The following is a 14,567-nucleotide window of genomic DNA, read 5'->3' as shown; positions in this document are numbered from 1 at the left end:
TGCAAAGATGTCAGCATTAAGCTCATCACTGTAGGAGCCGCTGAATGCTGGATCAAGCACTACTAAATCTGTTTCATCGCTCTAAAGTACCTGCCAAGATCAGCACGTGTAAAGCTCGAAGAATTACTGGAAGAGATTGATGAAATTTTGAGTTTCTACTGATTTGTTTTCCCTCTAGTGGCACGAATGAATGAATCTTTAATTGCACCCAGTGAGCTGCTAAAAACAATAAAAAACCAAGAGACTCACCGCAACATAAACCAAATTTATTCAATGTCCCTCAATCAGCAATATGGCATTTCTTAGTTAACATCACAAATACTAGAAAATAAAACTAATAATTATCTTAGAACCTACTTTACCAAAAACAAAGTGAGTTGGTCTGAAGGGCCTGTTTCCACGCTGTATGACTCTCTGAGTGGCAGCCTGTCACGGCTGGGGGTGGGTGGGTCACGATGAGCACTGCAGCTACTCACCATTTAAATTTGGGGCTCAGGATTGCTATGGTTAGTACAGTGAGTATAGGCATTACTAGGGACTGACAGCAACTACTCCATGTGTTGGCAGTCTGCCTGATCCGGCAGTCCCTCTCATCACCTCCTTTAACCTACATTGGAAACTTCTGTTTCTCCTTCTCTTTGCTTGTACAACCCTCCCCAGCCCAGATTTCCCCTATCTTACGAAATGGTGGTTGCTGGCCACCAGGCTGGTTATCAAAAGGAACCTCCCAGTAAAAGAGGAGAATGCAATTCGCTGGTGGAATACCACTGGAGGGGTCAGAAATCTTTATTCAATTTCCATCCACTGGATGGGAGGTCTAGCTGGAAGGAAAGCAAAGAAGGGGAATCCTACCCTGGTTCAGAGCATGGGAAAGACTGGCAAGAGAATTGTGAGATGTGGAATAAAATTAAATGAATAATAGCACTGCATTTTTTCCCCATAAACATTTTTGAATTAAAGTTCAATGGCAAATGGTTATTTTTCTTTAAGATTGGAAAATAATTTACTGTTGTTCCCAGCAGCAGCATGAACAACCTTTGTCTTTTCTAATGAAGCACATTCATCATCCACACTTGTCCAGAGCCCCGGTCGCAGGTTGCAAATTCAACCCACTGATCGGCCATGGAAGCTCCGATGAGGTCGAGATTGGCTGCCTTGCCCAGCCTAGGTGCCACATTTTCGGGGAGACTTCCAGGGTGGGGGGGATTTATCGCGGAACCCCTAGCGACCTCTAGCGGCCGAATTGACAAATTGCAATTACCAACTGTTTTGCGGAAAAATGTGAGGCGAAATCGGAATGGCAGAAATGAAATAAGAAAGCAAAAACTTTCCGCCAAATTCGGAAGGGTTGGGAGGGGTGAGCAGGGGGTGCCCAGTGGGGTAGATAGATCAAAGGTTTTAAGATGATACACCAGATTTCTTTTTGTTTCCAGTGCATGAGCTCCAGGTTCTCAATAAGTTGATAAGATTGTTTTAAGAACCAAGCACGACCCTCAATTTCACTGAGTGAAAGTTACACAAAATCATTGCAAAAGATGAGTAGCACTCAATAGACCGAGCTCCTTTCAGAGTTTTCCCAATCACCATCCCAAGGGCGGCATGGTGGTGCAGCGGCAGAGTTGCTGCCTTGCAGCGAATGCAGCGCCGGAGACTCAGGTTCGATCCTGACTACGGGTGCTGTACTGTACGGAGTTTGTACGTTCTCCCCATGACCTGCGTGGGTTTTCTCCGAGATCTTCGGTTTCCTCCCACACTCCAAAGACCTTCAGGTTTATAGGTTAATTGGCTGGGCAAATGTTTTTAAAAAATTGTCCCTAGTGGGTGTTGGATAGTGTTAATGTGCGGGGATCGCTGGGCGGCGCGGACCCGGTGGGCCGAAGGTCCTGTTTCTGCGCTGTCTCTCTAAATCTAAAAAATCTAAAAGATGCCCAGACCTGCAGAGGTCTAGAAGATCAGAATGGTACCATGATACGTGTCAAAAGAAAAAATCCATCTGTCAATTCATTATCCTGACAAAGTATTCGCCAAGCAAGGTTTTGTGGAAACACAGTCTACAGCTGGCATTTCAGAAATTCTTCACAACTGATAGGAAGTGATTTGGTGTAAAACTATTATTAATTTACAAGTACTGTGAGAAATTAAAAATTAATAGAACAAAGTAAGCATTTTGACATTTCAGATGCAAGCCTACATCCTGCCACCCCCTGTCACACAACTGCTACACACCCATCAGGTTGCTTTGGCCCTGATCTAAAGTGATTGCAGTTTATGGGTCAGTCAGTCAAAATTCCAGTTGCAAAGATGGTGCTGAATCCTAGGTCCAGGAGTTTGGAGAGGAGCGTGGTTGGAATGATAGTGTTGCTGATGGAGCAACAGTCAATAAATAGGAGCCTGGCACAGTGTTCTTGTTATCCAGATGTTCATGGGGTGAGAACGGCCAGTAAGACGGTGTCTGCTGTGGACCTGTTGTGATGGTAGGTGAACTGCATGTGGATGTTGGCTTTCTGGAAAGGCTGGAATTAATATACACAACAGCCTAACCACTCAAAGCACAGGATGATGGATATCAGAGACACTAGTCATCAGGAACAACAGTCATTAAGGTACATCACCTTGTTTTACTTTGGCACTATCGCAATCCCCTTTATGTGGAAGCGTCAGACTGGAGTAGGGAATGGATAAAGATGCCTGTAAACATTTCTGTCAGCTGGTCCACACATGGCTTGTCTTCTACTTTAAATCCAGATTCTTGCTGATCATCATAGCCAATAAGACTATGCACACTTCGAATTTTATAGGCACAAAATGGAAATCAAATTTAGTCTGACTGAAAATGCTGATATATTGAGCCCACAAATGGAGAAAATACATTTTGTAAAGAGGACACAGAGATTGTCGATGTCCAGAAAAGCAGTCAACAATAAAACAGAAGCAACAATAAAAGCTGTGCAAATAATACCCACTAATAATCTTTTCGGTGACTGGACATGAAAATTGGCATCCACTGCCAATGTCACACAGGACATCCAGTTTTCCTTTTTGACAACAAGTGCTGCGTATACCTGTTTGTTGGCAACACTATCTCAATCTCATTGTGAATACAACATTGGCTAGAACATGATCCCGATAACCCTGCCCCCTCGAAGAAATTCAGTCATCACCAAGTGAAGGACATGCCCTCTACTCAAGCTGGAATGACTAACAATGTAAGGTTCTATGTTGTACACTGCCATTTTAATGTTAGTTTGTGTTAAATGTGCATGAACATTCTTACAATTCCTCAAGTCTTCGAAATTCAGTGTATGCAAGGCAGATAACCATGACAAAACACAATTCAATTCCCTGGTGCAGGTAATTCAAAATCACAATCCCCAAGTGAAAAAATGCAGTTTTCAATTCCAAATAGAAGATCTTTTGTCGAAGACTTCCCACTAATTAGAGATTCACCAGCCAGTGAGTAAACGTCAGAGCCGTAACAGCACAGTAACAGGCCCTTCAGCCTGTTTAATTTATTTTAAACATTGCCATTGTACCCACCTCAAAAAATACTGTCCTCCTCAATTTTTCCTCCTACCACAACTCTCCTAAAGCACAAGCTAACCTGATGAATCAACATTTGTCCCCTTCTAAAGAAACCAAAATGGAACATCACTCCAGGCATCATCTCACCATGGCTGTGCACAATTGCAGCTGCCCCATGTTACATCTTCCGAGTCATTCATTGTAACAGCACGTGTTTCTGCAGTTCAAATAGATATTTTATTTTATGCACGTTACATACTGTAACGGCACCTTCGGGTCACTCTGATCCCCTTCACCGGCTGACAGGCAGGAGGAAGCACCACAAACAATGCCCGGTTGACAGAAATCACCGGCTCTCTGGAGTAAACCGAGGCCACAGCTGGGTCCAACTAGTCGTTAGTGGATCAATTCACCTGCACCTCGTCAGCCCTACTCTCTTATAAACCCAGGAGATCCAGCCAGGAGTGAAGAGGGAGAAATGAGGGGCAGGAAAAGGAGAGAGTGGAAAATCACCCGCTAACTGTTTTCCCAGGCTCAGAAAAAAACGGAGCCACCCCGACAAACCACTTCCAAGGCCAGGGGAAGGCGTTGGGACGAATCCAAGTTGCCAGTGCCGTCTCATTGATGATGAGGGACTGTGCCCTTGAGCGGACCTGAATCTTATAGACACTATTGTTTGGCATTGGATAGAGCTCTTAAGGATAGCGGAGTCAGGGGGTATGGGGAGAAGGCAGGAACGGGGTACTGATTGAGAATGATCAGCCATGATCACATTGAATGGCGGTGCTGGCTCGAAGGGCCGAATGGCCTCCTCCTGCACCTATTGTCTATTGTCTATTGAAATGGAGCCTATCTCGCAAGTTCACATTACTGCAAGTGCCAGTGTAGTCATTGCTGATCCGCCGTCATGACTGACACCACAGTACATAATTAGTTCTCACCACAAAATGGAATAACAGTTCCAGGTGACCTCTACATTACATTTGTTCAGATAAAATTTGCCCTTGGTAGAATTCACAATTGCTACCCAAAATTTGAGAAATAGAATGACATTAGTTCCCATGCAATCCAGGTGAGGGTGAGGGAATGAGTCAATCTTTTGCGTTCAACTGTTTCTTGAAGCATGCGCAGATTATGCAGCCTCGTGTTAAGCAAAATTGTGATACAAAACATGTTCAAGGATCGCACAAGCACCTCACCCTGCAAATACATGAGGGTCACCCAGTATTGGCTATCCATTACAAGTTTTTATACAAAGTCTCCAATTGCCACGCTGGAATTCAAGCATATGACTTAATAATTTTGCCTCAGAATGCTACCACTCGAACTGGCACGGTAAAGAATACCACATAGTTAAAGGTATAAGAAAATAACTGCAGATGCTGGTACAAATCGATTTATTCACAAAATGCTGGAGTAACTCAGCAGGTCAGGCAGCATCTCGGGAGAGAAGGAATGGGTGACGTTTCGGGTCGAGACCCTTCTTCAGACTGATGTCGGGGGTGGGACAAAGGAAGGATATAGGTGGAGACAGGAAGATAGAGGGAGATCTGGGAAGGAGGAGGGGAAGGGAGGGACAGAGGAGCTATCTGAAGTTGGAGAAGTCAACGTTCATACCACCGGGCCGCAAACTGCCCAGGCGAAATATGAGGTGCTGCTCCTCCAATTTCCGGCGGGCCTCACTATGGCACTGGAGGAGGCCCATGACAGAGAGGTCAGACTGGGAATGGGAGGGGGAGTTGAAGTGCTGGGCCACCGGGAGATCAGTGGCGTTAATGCGGACCGAGCGCAGGTGTTCAGCGAAGCGATCGCCGAGCCTGCGCTTGGTTTCGCCGATATAGATGAGTTGACATCTAGAGCAGCGGATGCAATAGATGAGGTTGGAGGAGGTGCAGGTGAACCTCTGTCTCACCTGGAAAGAATGTTTGGGTCCTTTGATGGAGTTGAGGGGGGAGGTAAAGGGACAGGTGTTGCATCTCGTGCGGTTGCAAGGGAAAGTGCCCGGGGTTAGGGTGGTTTGGGTAGGAAGGGACGAGTGGACCAGGGAGTTGCGGAGGGAACGGTCTCTGCGGAATGCAGAGAGGGGAGGGGATGGGAAGATATGGCCAGTGGTGGGGTCCTGTTGTAGGTGACGGAAATGTTGGTGGATGATATGTTGGATCCGCTGGCTGGTGGGGTGGAAGGTGAGAACGAGGGGGATCCTGTCCTTGTTGCGAGTGGGGGGATGGGGAGCAAGAGCAATGATCACAACGCAGATTTGGTTAAAAATGCACCAATGGCCGTCCAGAGCCGGATCCAGACAGCCACTGAATTTGGAGGACCTTCTGTTGAATTGAGCCAGGATTATAATTCCACGTCTCAAAAAGAAAAAATGCTACCCATTGTGAGTACAACAGTACGCACATGATAATGTTAGCAACACAGGAGGTACTTCAGCTCTATTTCATGGGCACTCGACTGTTATAATTTAACAATCACCCACTGATTTTGGACCATTGAAATCACAGTTCACTAACTTAGTCCACATCTGTTAAATGAATACCCCTGCTAACTGCCTAACTCTATTTGTTAAATGAGCTATGAAAATGATATTAGCGAGGATACAAAAGAATTAAATAATCCATCTAGTCTCTGTGAGAGGTGTCTCAGAAGTACAGTCCTGATCAAGCATGTATTTGTAAGTACAATGCATTGGCAGGAGGGGCACACCACATCTCCAACTATTGTTATTAAGGAGAGTTGTTTTTTCCACTAAAAATAGATTAATAAAGTATTTATTATAAATATATACTCTACACGTTAATTTTTATAGCCATAACATTCTGTCTCCCTTTCAATTTATGTTGAAAATACAAGCTGAATGGAAATAAGGGTATCAACAGGGTCTCGCTAAAATAAACCAACCATTGAAGTTCCATCCGTTATAAACTGGGTCAAAAGAAGAATTGAATGCACATTAAAACATATTCAGTAATTATTAGGCAATGAAATGCAGCACTATTGGACTCTGTCCAGGTATGGAAGACTAGAAGGAAACAGACATGGAACCGAATTAAATGGAAGAGGAGAGAAGTGCACATGTTCAAGGTCAGTCGGTGTGAAACTCTGAAAAGAAACGTTGAAGGTCAATCTGAAGGGAACCAACTGGAAACAATCTTGACCTCAAACAGTTAATTGGAAAAAAAAGCATTACATGGACTACTAATGGACATGATGCAACATTTTCCTTATTTTTCTTTTAGAAAAAGTATTGTGAAGTGCCACTTATGACATTGGATACCGTGAAAGAAATAACAGCAATATAACATGTCAGTTGAAGCTGAAACGCTAAAATGAATGTTTTTTTGCTTATGCATAATGTATACATTTCATCTAAATCCATTAGACTGCAGAGGTCAAAAAGAAGCAAAAAAATGGGATGTGAAAGAGGATAAGTTCACAATAAAATTTAGTTAAGTTTTATATACAGAACTGTCAAAAAAAACTTTTATAATGTTATTCTGGAGTAAAAACCTGTCTGCCAATGGCAGTTTATCGGTTAATCAGGCGGTTAACTAAAATTTGGTACCTTGTAATGTTATCGAAACGTATAAGATTATTAAGGGGTTGGACACGTTAGAGGCAGGAAACATGTTCCCAATGTTGGGGGAGTCCAGAACAAGGGGCCACAGTTTAAGAATAAGGGGTAGGCCATTTAGAACGGAGATGAGGAAAAACTTTTTCAGTCAGAGAGTTGTGAATCTGTGGAATTCTCTGCCTCAGAAGGCAGTGGAGGCCAATTCTCTGAATGCATTCAAGAGAGAGCTGGATAGAGCTCTTAAGGATAGCGGAGTCAGGGGGTATAGGGAGAAGGCAGGAACGGGGTACTGATTGAGAATGATCAGCCATGATCACATTGAATGGTGGTGCTGGCTCAAAGGGCCAAATGGCCTACTCCTGGACCTATTGTCTATTATCCGTGAATGGGTCATGTATCCAAGTTGAATTAATAAGCATCACTAATGCCAACAACCCAAACCAAGATCTTCAATATTAGGAAACCAAATCAAAGTGTGATATCATAGGAAGAAGGTAAGAGGCACTGAGCATGGTCATTTACTCCATCTTAACGGGGTTAACATAGAAACATAGAAAATAGGTGCAGGAGTAGGCCATTCGGCCATTCGAGCCAGCACCGCCATTCAATATGATCATGGCTGATCATCCAAAATCAGTACCCTTTTCTAGCTTTTTCCCCATATCCCTTTATTCCCTTAGCCCTAAGAGCTAAATCTAACTCTCTCTTGAAAACATCCAGTGAATTGGCATCTACTGTGGCAGAGAATTCCACAGATTCACAACTCTCTGGGTGAAAACGTTTTTCCTCATCTCAGTTCTGAATGGCCTACCCCTTACTCTTAAACTGTGACCCCTGGTTCTGGACTCCCCCAACATTGTGAACATTTTCCCTGCATCTACCCTGTCCAATCCTCTAAGAATTTTATATGTTTCTATAAAATCCCCTCTCATCCTTCTAAATTCCAGTGAATACAAGCCCAGTCTACCCATTCTTTCATCATATGTCAGTTCCCCCATCCTGGGAATTAACCTTGTGAACCTACGCTGCACTCCCTCAAAAGCAAGAATGTTCTTCCTCAAATTAGGAGACCAAAACTGCACACAATACTCCAGATGTGGTCTCACAACTGCACTTTGCGCCTATACTCAACTCCTCTCATTATGAAGGCCAACATGCCATTAGCTTTCTTCATTGCCTGCTGCACCTGTATGCTTACTTTCAGTGACTGATGTACGAGGACACCCAGGTCTCGTTGTACTTCCCCTTTTCCTAACCTGACACCATTCAGATAATAATCTGCCTTCCTGTTCTTGCCTCCAAAGTGGATAACGTCTAGAGAAAGTTTGAGAGAAAGTGAAACCTGTACAAATAGGACAGTTTGCACCTACATCCGACTGTCGGGTCCCTGCATCCTTGCAGGGAAGTTTCTTAGTACTGTTGGGGAAGATTTACACGTAGTTGGAAGGGGAATGGACTCACAGCAGCTGTTTAGATTTCAGGTACATCACCTAGAGGAGTTACAAAGTCCAGTTGCCAGGCCAACGAACTGCCTCGTTTTTTGTTTTCTCACTGAATTTGGTTTTCTATTTATGTAACTTTTGTCATATTATCTATTAAGTACTGTTTACAAACATACTGTGCTGCTGCAAAACAGAATTTCATTGTTTCATTTTGGTACATATATGACAATAAAATACTCTTGACTTTTGTGGTGTCATTGGAGGAACTGAGGAAAAGAAGGAGCTCGATCCACATCCAACAAGGGGCAGCACAGGTAGATAACATGGATAAACAGGCATATGGAGTACTGGCCATTAGCTGAGGAAGGATATCCTAGAAAGCAGTTTGTTTCAAAAACATGGTTGGAGAGGCAAGGTACAGGAAAATCGATGATTGACCTGAAGGTGAAATTCACAGCCTCAAACTGAGAGTGATGGAAGCAAAGTCACGGACAGTATTTAAAGTGCGTCTGGACAAGCACTTGAATCGCCTTGGCTTCGAAGGCTGTGAGTAAGTACTGGAAGATGGGATCGATGCAGATGGTGCCCACTGGTCACCATAAATATGGTCAGCCAAATGGCCTGTTTCCACGCAGTATGACTCTATGACTGCTAGACTAGATTAACTCGACTAAAAGGTAATTACAAATTATAAACAGCTGGATGAAAAACTGCATTTAGAAAATATATTTGCATGGATAGACGACTGCCTAACTGATTGAAAACAGCCGGGATTAATGCATCATTTTCAGGTTGGCAAGCTGTAACTTGTAGAGTGCCACAGGGATCAGTTCCAGACCCTCATCCAATTATGCTATATTAATGGCTCGGATCAAGGGAATGAGTGTATTGCAAACAAATTTTCTGATGAAAAAAATAGATGGAAAAGCATGTAAGAAAATAACTGCAGATGCTGGTACAAATCGAAGGTATTTATTTCACAAACTGCTGGAGTAACTCAGCAGGTCAGGCAGCATCTCAGGAGAGAAGGCATGGGTGATGTTTCGGGTCGAGACCCTTCTTCAGACAGATGGAAAAGCATGGTGCGAGAAGAACAATAAAGAGAAGTGGACAGGTTAAATGACTGGGCAAAATTTGGGCAGATGAGTGGTGCCGGTTTCTTCCTAGTTTTCCATGTCTGGATAATATGAGAATTTGGTGCCTATGGGGTTGGAGTAGTATAGCATGTAAACCGGCCCTTCAGCCAGGTCAACCACGTTGGCAAACTGGGCTGGTCCTACTTGTCTGCATTAGGCCCAAAGCATCAAAATCCTTCCTATCCATATCTCTGGCCGGAATCTTTCTTTCTTTCCTGTCCCATTCCTCTCCCCCCCCCCTCCCCCCACTCCTCCTACCCCCCCCCCCCCCCTCCTACCCCCATCCCCCCCCTCCTACCCCCACCCCCCTCTCCTCCTACCCACATCCCCCCCTTCCTCCTACCCCCATCCCCTCCTCCTACCCCCATCCCCCCCTCCTCCTACCCCCATCTCCCCCCCCCCCCTTGCCGCACTTGGATACACATCTATTTCTCCCCTCCCTCTCTCATTCCACCTACGCTACTTCCCCTAGCTTCACAATTCTTCAACCCTTTTGTCTCATACCTTCTGCCTTTTCATCTCTGGCCTTTGTCTATCCATCTACCTATCAAAAGCCTCCCTCACCTGAATCAACCTATTTCTTGCCAAGTTTTGTCCTGACCCTCCTCTCTTCCAGCTTCCCTCCCCCACCACCTCAGTCTGAAGAAATGTCCCAACCCGAAATGTCATCTATCCATGTTCCCCAGAGACGCTGTCTGACCCGCTGAGTTATTTTTGTAAACCAGCATTGACAGTTCATAAATGCAAAACAATAAGTACTTCAATACCATATGCAGAATAGTTATTTTGTTGAGTTCTTGGGAGTTAATGAAACAGAGTCCAAGTCTCATTACTCTTTACCATTACACGAGAGGATAAGCAAAAAGTTAGGTACTTTTTCCATATTATGATTTATATGCTTTTTAAATACACAACTCATTTTGTGTGGTTATGAGTTGTTATATAAAACATTTCAAAAACAGAGATCATATAATTACCCCCAAATTTTACTAGACTTAATTCCATAACTGAACATTAAGTGAAACAGCAAAGCCTTTCAATTTCTTGGATATTATTACATCTATAAACTCTTGGAACCCCTCAATAGAACTGTAGCATAACTTGAAAATAGACACAAAATGCTGGACTAACTCAGCGGGACAGTAAACATCTCTGGAGAAAAGGAATGGGTGAGGTTTCAGGTCGAGACCCTTCTTCAGACTTGAAAATATCCTATATTCTTCATCTTACTGACATTGAACCTGCCACTCTAAAGAATCCCTTAAATAAGATTATGACTTAAAGTAATAACTTGGTGATTAATATTAACTTCAAGAATGAGAAACTGTAAGTGTATTGAACAATAGTCACCCTTGTGGCTAGTTTAAAAAACTGAAATGTTCAGTGATATACCTCATTGGTAAGGGCATGCCAGTGACAATTATTTTTCCATCCTCCTTCACAACTTTTAGCTGAAGTCCTACTTGCTTTGAGTTTGTATTTTAAGACCGGAGGAACAAATCAAGAAAGATTATATTTGAGGACAGGGGACGACCACAGTTCTCAGGCAGCATAGTTACAAAGTGAGTGGCAGCTTTTAGATCAGCATCTCATCACACTATAAGGAAATCAATCTGTCTATTCACTGAAGTCTGCTCATTGCCTCACTGAGCCTCAGTCTGATATGAGATGATTGTGTATCTCAACTTTGATTTAAAGGTAAAGGCTCCAAGCAAGCTGTAGTGGGAGCGATCAGTTCAGCCCGAAATAAGGCTAGACGCCAGGTTAGTCCAGTCAGGATGGCTTTACTAACACGGCAAGCTGCCAGCACACATGTTCACTCTCCTCTCTCTCCTCAACCCCTGCTGGGCAGTGCCCAGACCCTGTCAGTCTCAGTGCTGAGGGTTCGGCCAAGGAATGGCCTAACTCTCCGGAGTCGCCACAAAGCATTAGAATGCAAGTTTTGAGGCTACACACGCCTTCCAGCCTATTCCTGCTCGATGCACGGTAAAAACTTAATTATGCCTGGGTAGCACATAGAACAACGGTTTTCACTCTCTTTCAGTACACGCGACAATAAACAAACCAATATTAATACCACTACAACATTCACCTTATTGTCGAGACCCTAGTTACACCCCACCAGAAAACATGTTCAACCTTTAAATGAGAAGACATTCCCTCCAATTTTTCTCTTTTCAATTGGAGAAAATACCTGGTTCCATTTGGCACCTCCCCACATCTGAAAATGAACAATGAAACAGGAGGCTGGATGATTATTTCAAACCAATTAGAACTAGAAAATCTTGAATAGAAATGAGATGAAGCAGAAATGATAAACGCTAAATAATTCATGAAGTAAAGGAAGATATTCAAAAGTAAAAAATAGCACTAAGCTTCAATTACCCTTTTTGTAACTTACCATTATTATCTGCAAGCATGTTGCAGGAGTGAGATTACCAGCATAACAGTGTAGGAAGAGGTAATGTTTTATGTAAAAGAACATTCATCTGAACTGCTGTCCTTGAACTCTTGCGGGTGCTTGTCCTCTTTCTACCAGCTTTCTCTCCCCAATGATAGCAGCTCTCCAATCCTTGCTGCTCACAGTTTTCATTACATTCTATTACACAATTTCTTAGCTTGAGGGGCCAATAAGTTACATAGAAATAAAATAATTAGCTCTATAAATTTTCTTTCCGTCACCCTGGGATCTGGGTCACTTCACCAAGGCATTATACGATTGCCACATGCCATTACTACGTCAACCACATGTCTTTCATTTCACACGACCATTGCCACCTTTGCTTTCAGCTGTTCCTTTCTCCAATCACCACACTTATTCACCCTCTTAAGATGCAGCACACATGTAGTAATCAATCGCAAGGGTTCCTTTAGTGTCAATTGTTTGATTGTGTAACTGTTCAACTTGTACTACATTAAACTCCCTATTTGGTTGCAACAATAGTCATTGTTCGTACAATCCGCAGCTTCATTGATCAAGAAAGGGGAGTGAAGAAACCCATTCAGTTGAAATAACATCGTTGAGAGCTGTTCTAAACTCATGGGATCCACATCACAAAGTCAAATATCACCAAAATCTTCACAATTTAAAATATTTGCACACACCATTACAATACAATACAATACAATATATCTTTATTGTCATTGTACAGGGGTACAACGAGATTGGGAATGCTCCTCCCATACGATGCAATAAATTAATTAGCTAGTCAGTATTAATTTAAACAACCCAATGAAACAAATTAGAACAGTTTTAAAACAGAATAAAGTGCAAGTAAATCTGTGCCGGTTCACTGTGCGATGTAACCATCCGGCTCAGCAGGACCGGTTCATAGCAGCTATGGCCCTGGGGATGAAGCTGTTCCTGAGTCTGGAGGTGCAGGCGTAGAAGGCCTTGTATTGTCTGCCCGATGGTAGAAGTTCGAACAGACTGTTGCAGGGGTGTGAAGAGTCTTTGTGGATGCTGGTGGCTTTTCTGAGGCATCGTGTGTTGTAGATGCTCTCCAAGGCTGGTGGCTGTGTTCCAATGGTCCTCTGAGTTCTATGGACTACCCGCTGAAGAGCTTTCCACTCTGCCTCCGTGCAGCTGAAATACCACACCGGGATGCCATGTGTTAGGATTCTCTCTATGGTGCAGCGATAGAATGTCGTCAGCAGCTGTTGGGGTAGACCAGACTTTTTCAGTGTTCTTAGGTAGAACAGTCGTTGCTGTGCCTTCTTGACCAGCGCAGCAGTGTTAGTGGACCATGTTAGGTCCTCCGAAATGTGAGTGCCCAGAAACTTGAAGCTGGATACTCTCTCCACACTGTCCCCATTGATAAAGATCGGGGCGTAATCCCCGTTGTGTGACCTACGGAAGTTAATGATCAGCTCCTTGATGTTGGTGGTATTTAGGGACAGGTTGTTATCAGAGCACCAGTCCGCCAGGTTCTGCACCTCCGCTCTGTAGTTTGTTTCATCACCATTGGTGATCAGCCCGATCACCGTTGTGTCGTCTGCAAACTTGACAATGGTGTTGGTGTCGAATGCAGGAACACAGTCGTGTGTGAAGAGGGAGTAGAGCATGGGGCTCAGAACACAGCCCTGTGGTGTGTCGGTACTCAGGGTGATAGTGGAGGACAGGTTGCGGGCCCATTCTCACTGCCAGCGGTCGTTCCAGCAGGAAGTCCAGGATCCAGTCGCATAACTACGAGCTGAGGCCTAGCTGGTGGAGTTTGGTGATGAGCTTGGTGAGGATGACCGTGTTGAAGGCGGAGCTATAGTCAATGAATAGCATCCTCACGTACGTGCCCTGTCTCTCCAGGTGAGTCAGGACAGTGTGAAGAGCCAGAAAGATGGCATTACATCATTGATCCAGCAGGAGACAAAACCAACCTCTTCAAATGCATTATTTTACCATGACTAATTTTCATACTTAAATATAAAAGGAACGATCTCCAAATGAAATTTCAACACTATCCGGGCCAAACATGATGCTAAATTAAACTAATCCCTCCTGGCTGCACATGATCCACATCCCTGCATATTTGGGCATTTATTGAAAAACCCCAAATGGCATTATTGTATCTTCTGTCACCATCATTTCTGGCAGTGCGCTCCAAGCATCTACCACTCTCCCTGCATTAAAAAACTTTCCCCGCGCATCTCCTTCAAACTTCTTGTACTTCTTGCCGCACTTAGCTTAAAGTTACGCTCTTTAGTATTTGACATTTTAGTTAAGTTTATTATTAAGTGTACTTAAGTACAGTCAAAAGATCTTTGTCGTGTGATGTCCAGTCAAAGGCTATACATGATTACAATCACGCCAGCCACAATGTACAGATAGATACAAGATAAAGGTTATAACAAAGTCAAATTTTACATTTTTTTCAAAATTTCAATCATCATTTA

General features: G+C 43.5%; 1 protein-coding gene across 1 annotated transcript in view; it reads right to left on the bottom strand.

Moving 5' to 3' along the window:
• Positions 1-14,567, bottom strand: part of snd1 (staphylococcal nuclease and tudor domain containing 1) — a 734,850-nt gene that overhangs the window by 527,087 nt on the left and 193,196 nt on the right. The gene's annotated exons all lie outside the window — the stretch shown is intronic.

The sequence above is a fragment of the Rhinoraja longicauda genome, chromosome 23, assembly GCF_053455715.1.
Source record: "Rhinoraja longicauda isolate Sanriku21f chromosome 23, sRhiLon1.1, whole genome shotgun sequence".
NCBI lineage: Eukaryota > Metazoa > Chordata > Chondrichthyes > Rajiformes > Arhynchobatidae > Rhinoraja > Rhinoraja longicauda.
Note: the sequence above shows the minus strand (reverse complement) of the source record. Positions and strands in the feature narration are given on the sequence as shown.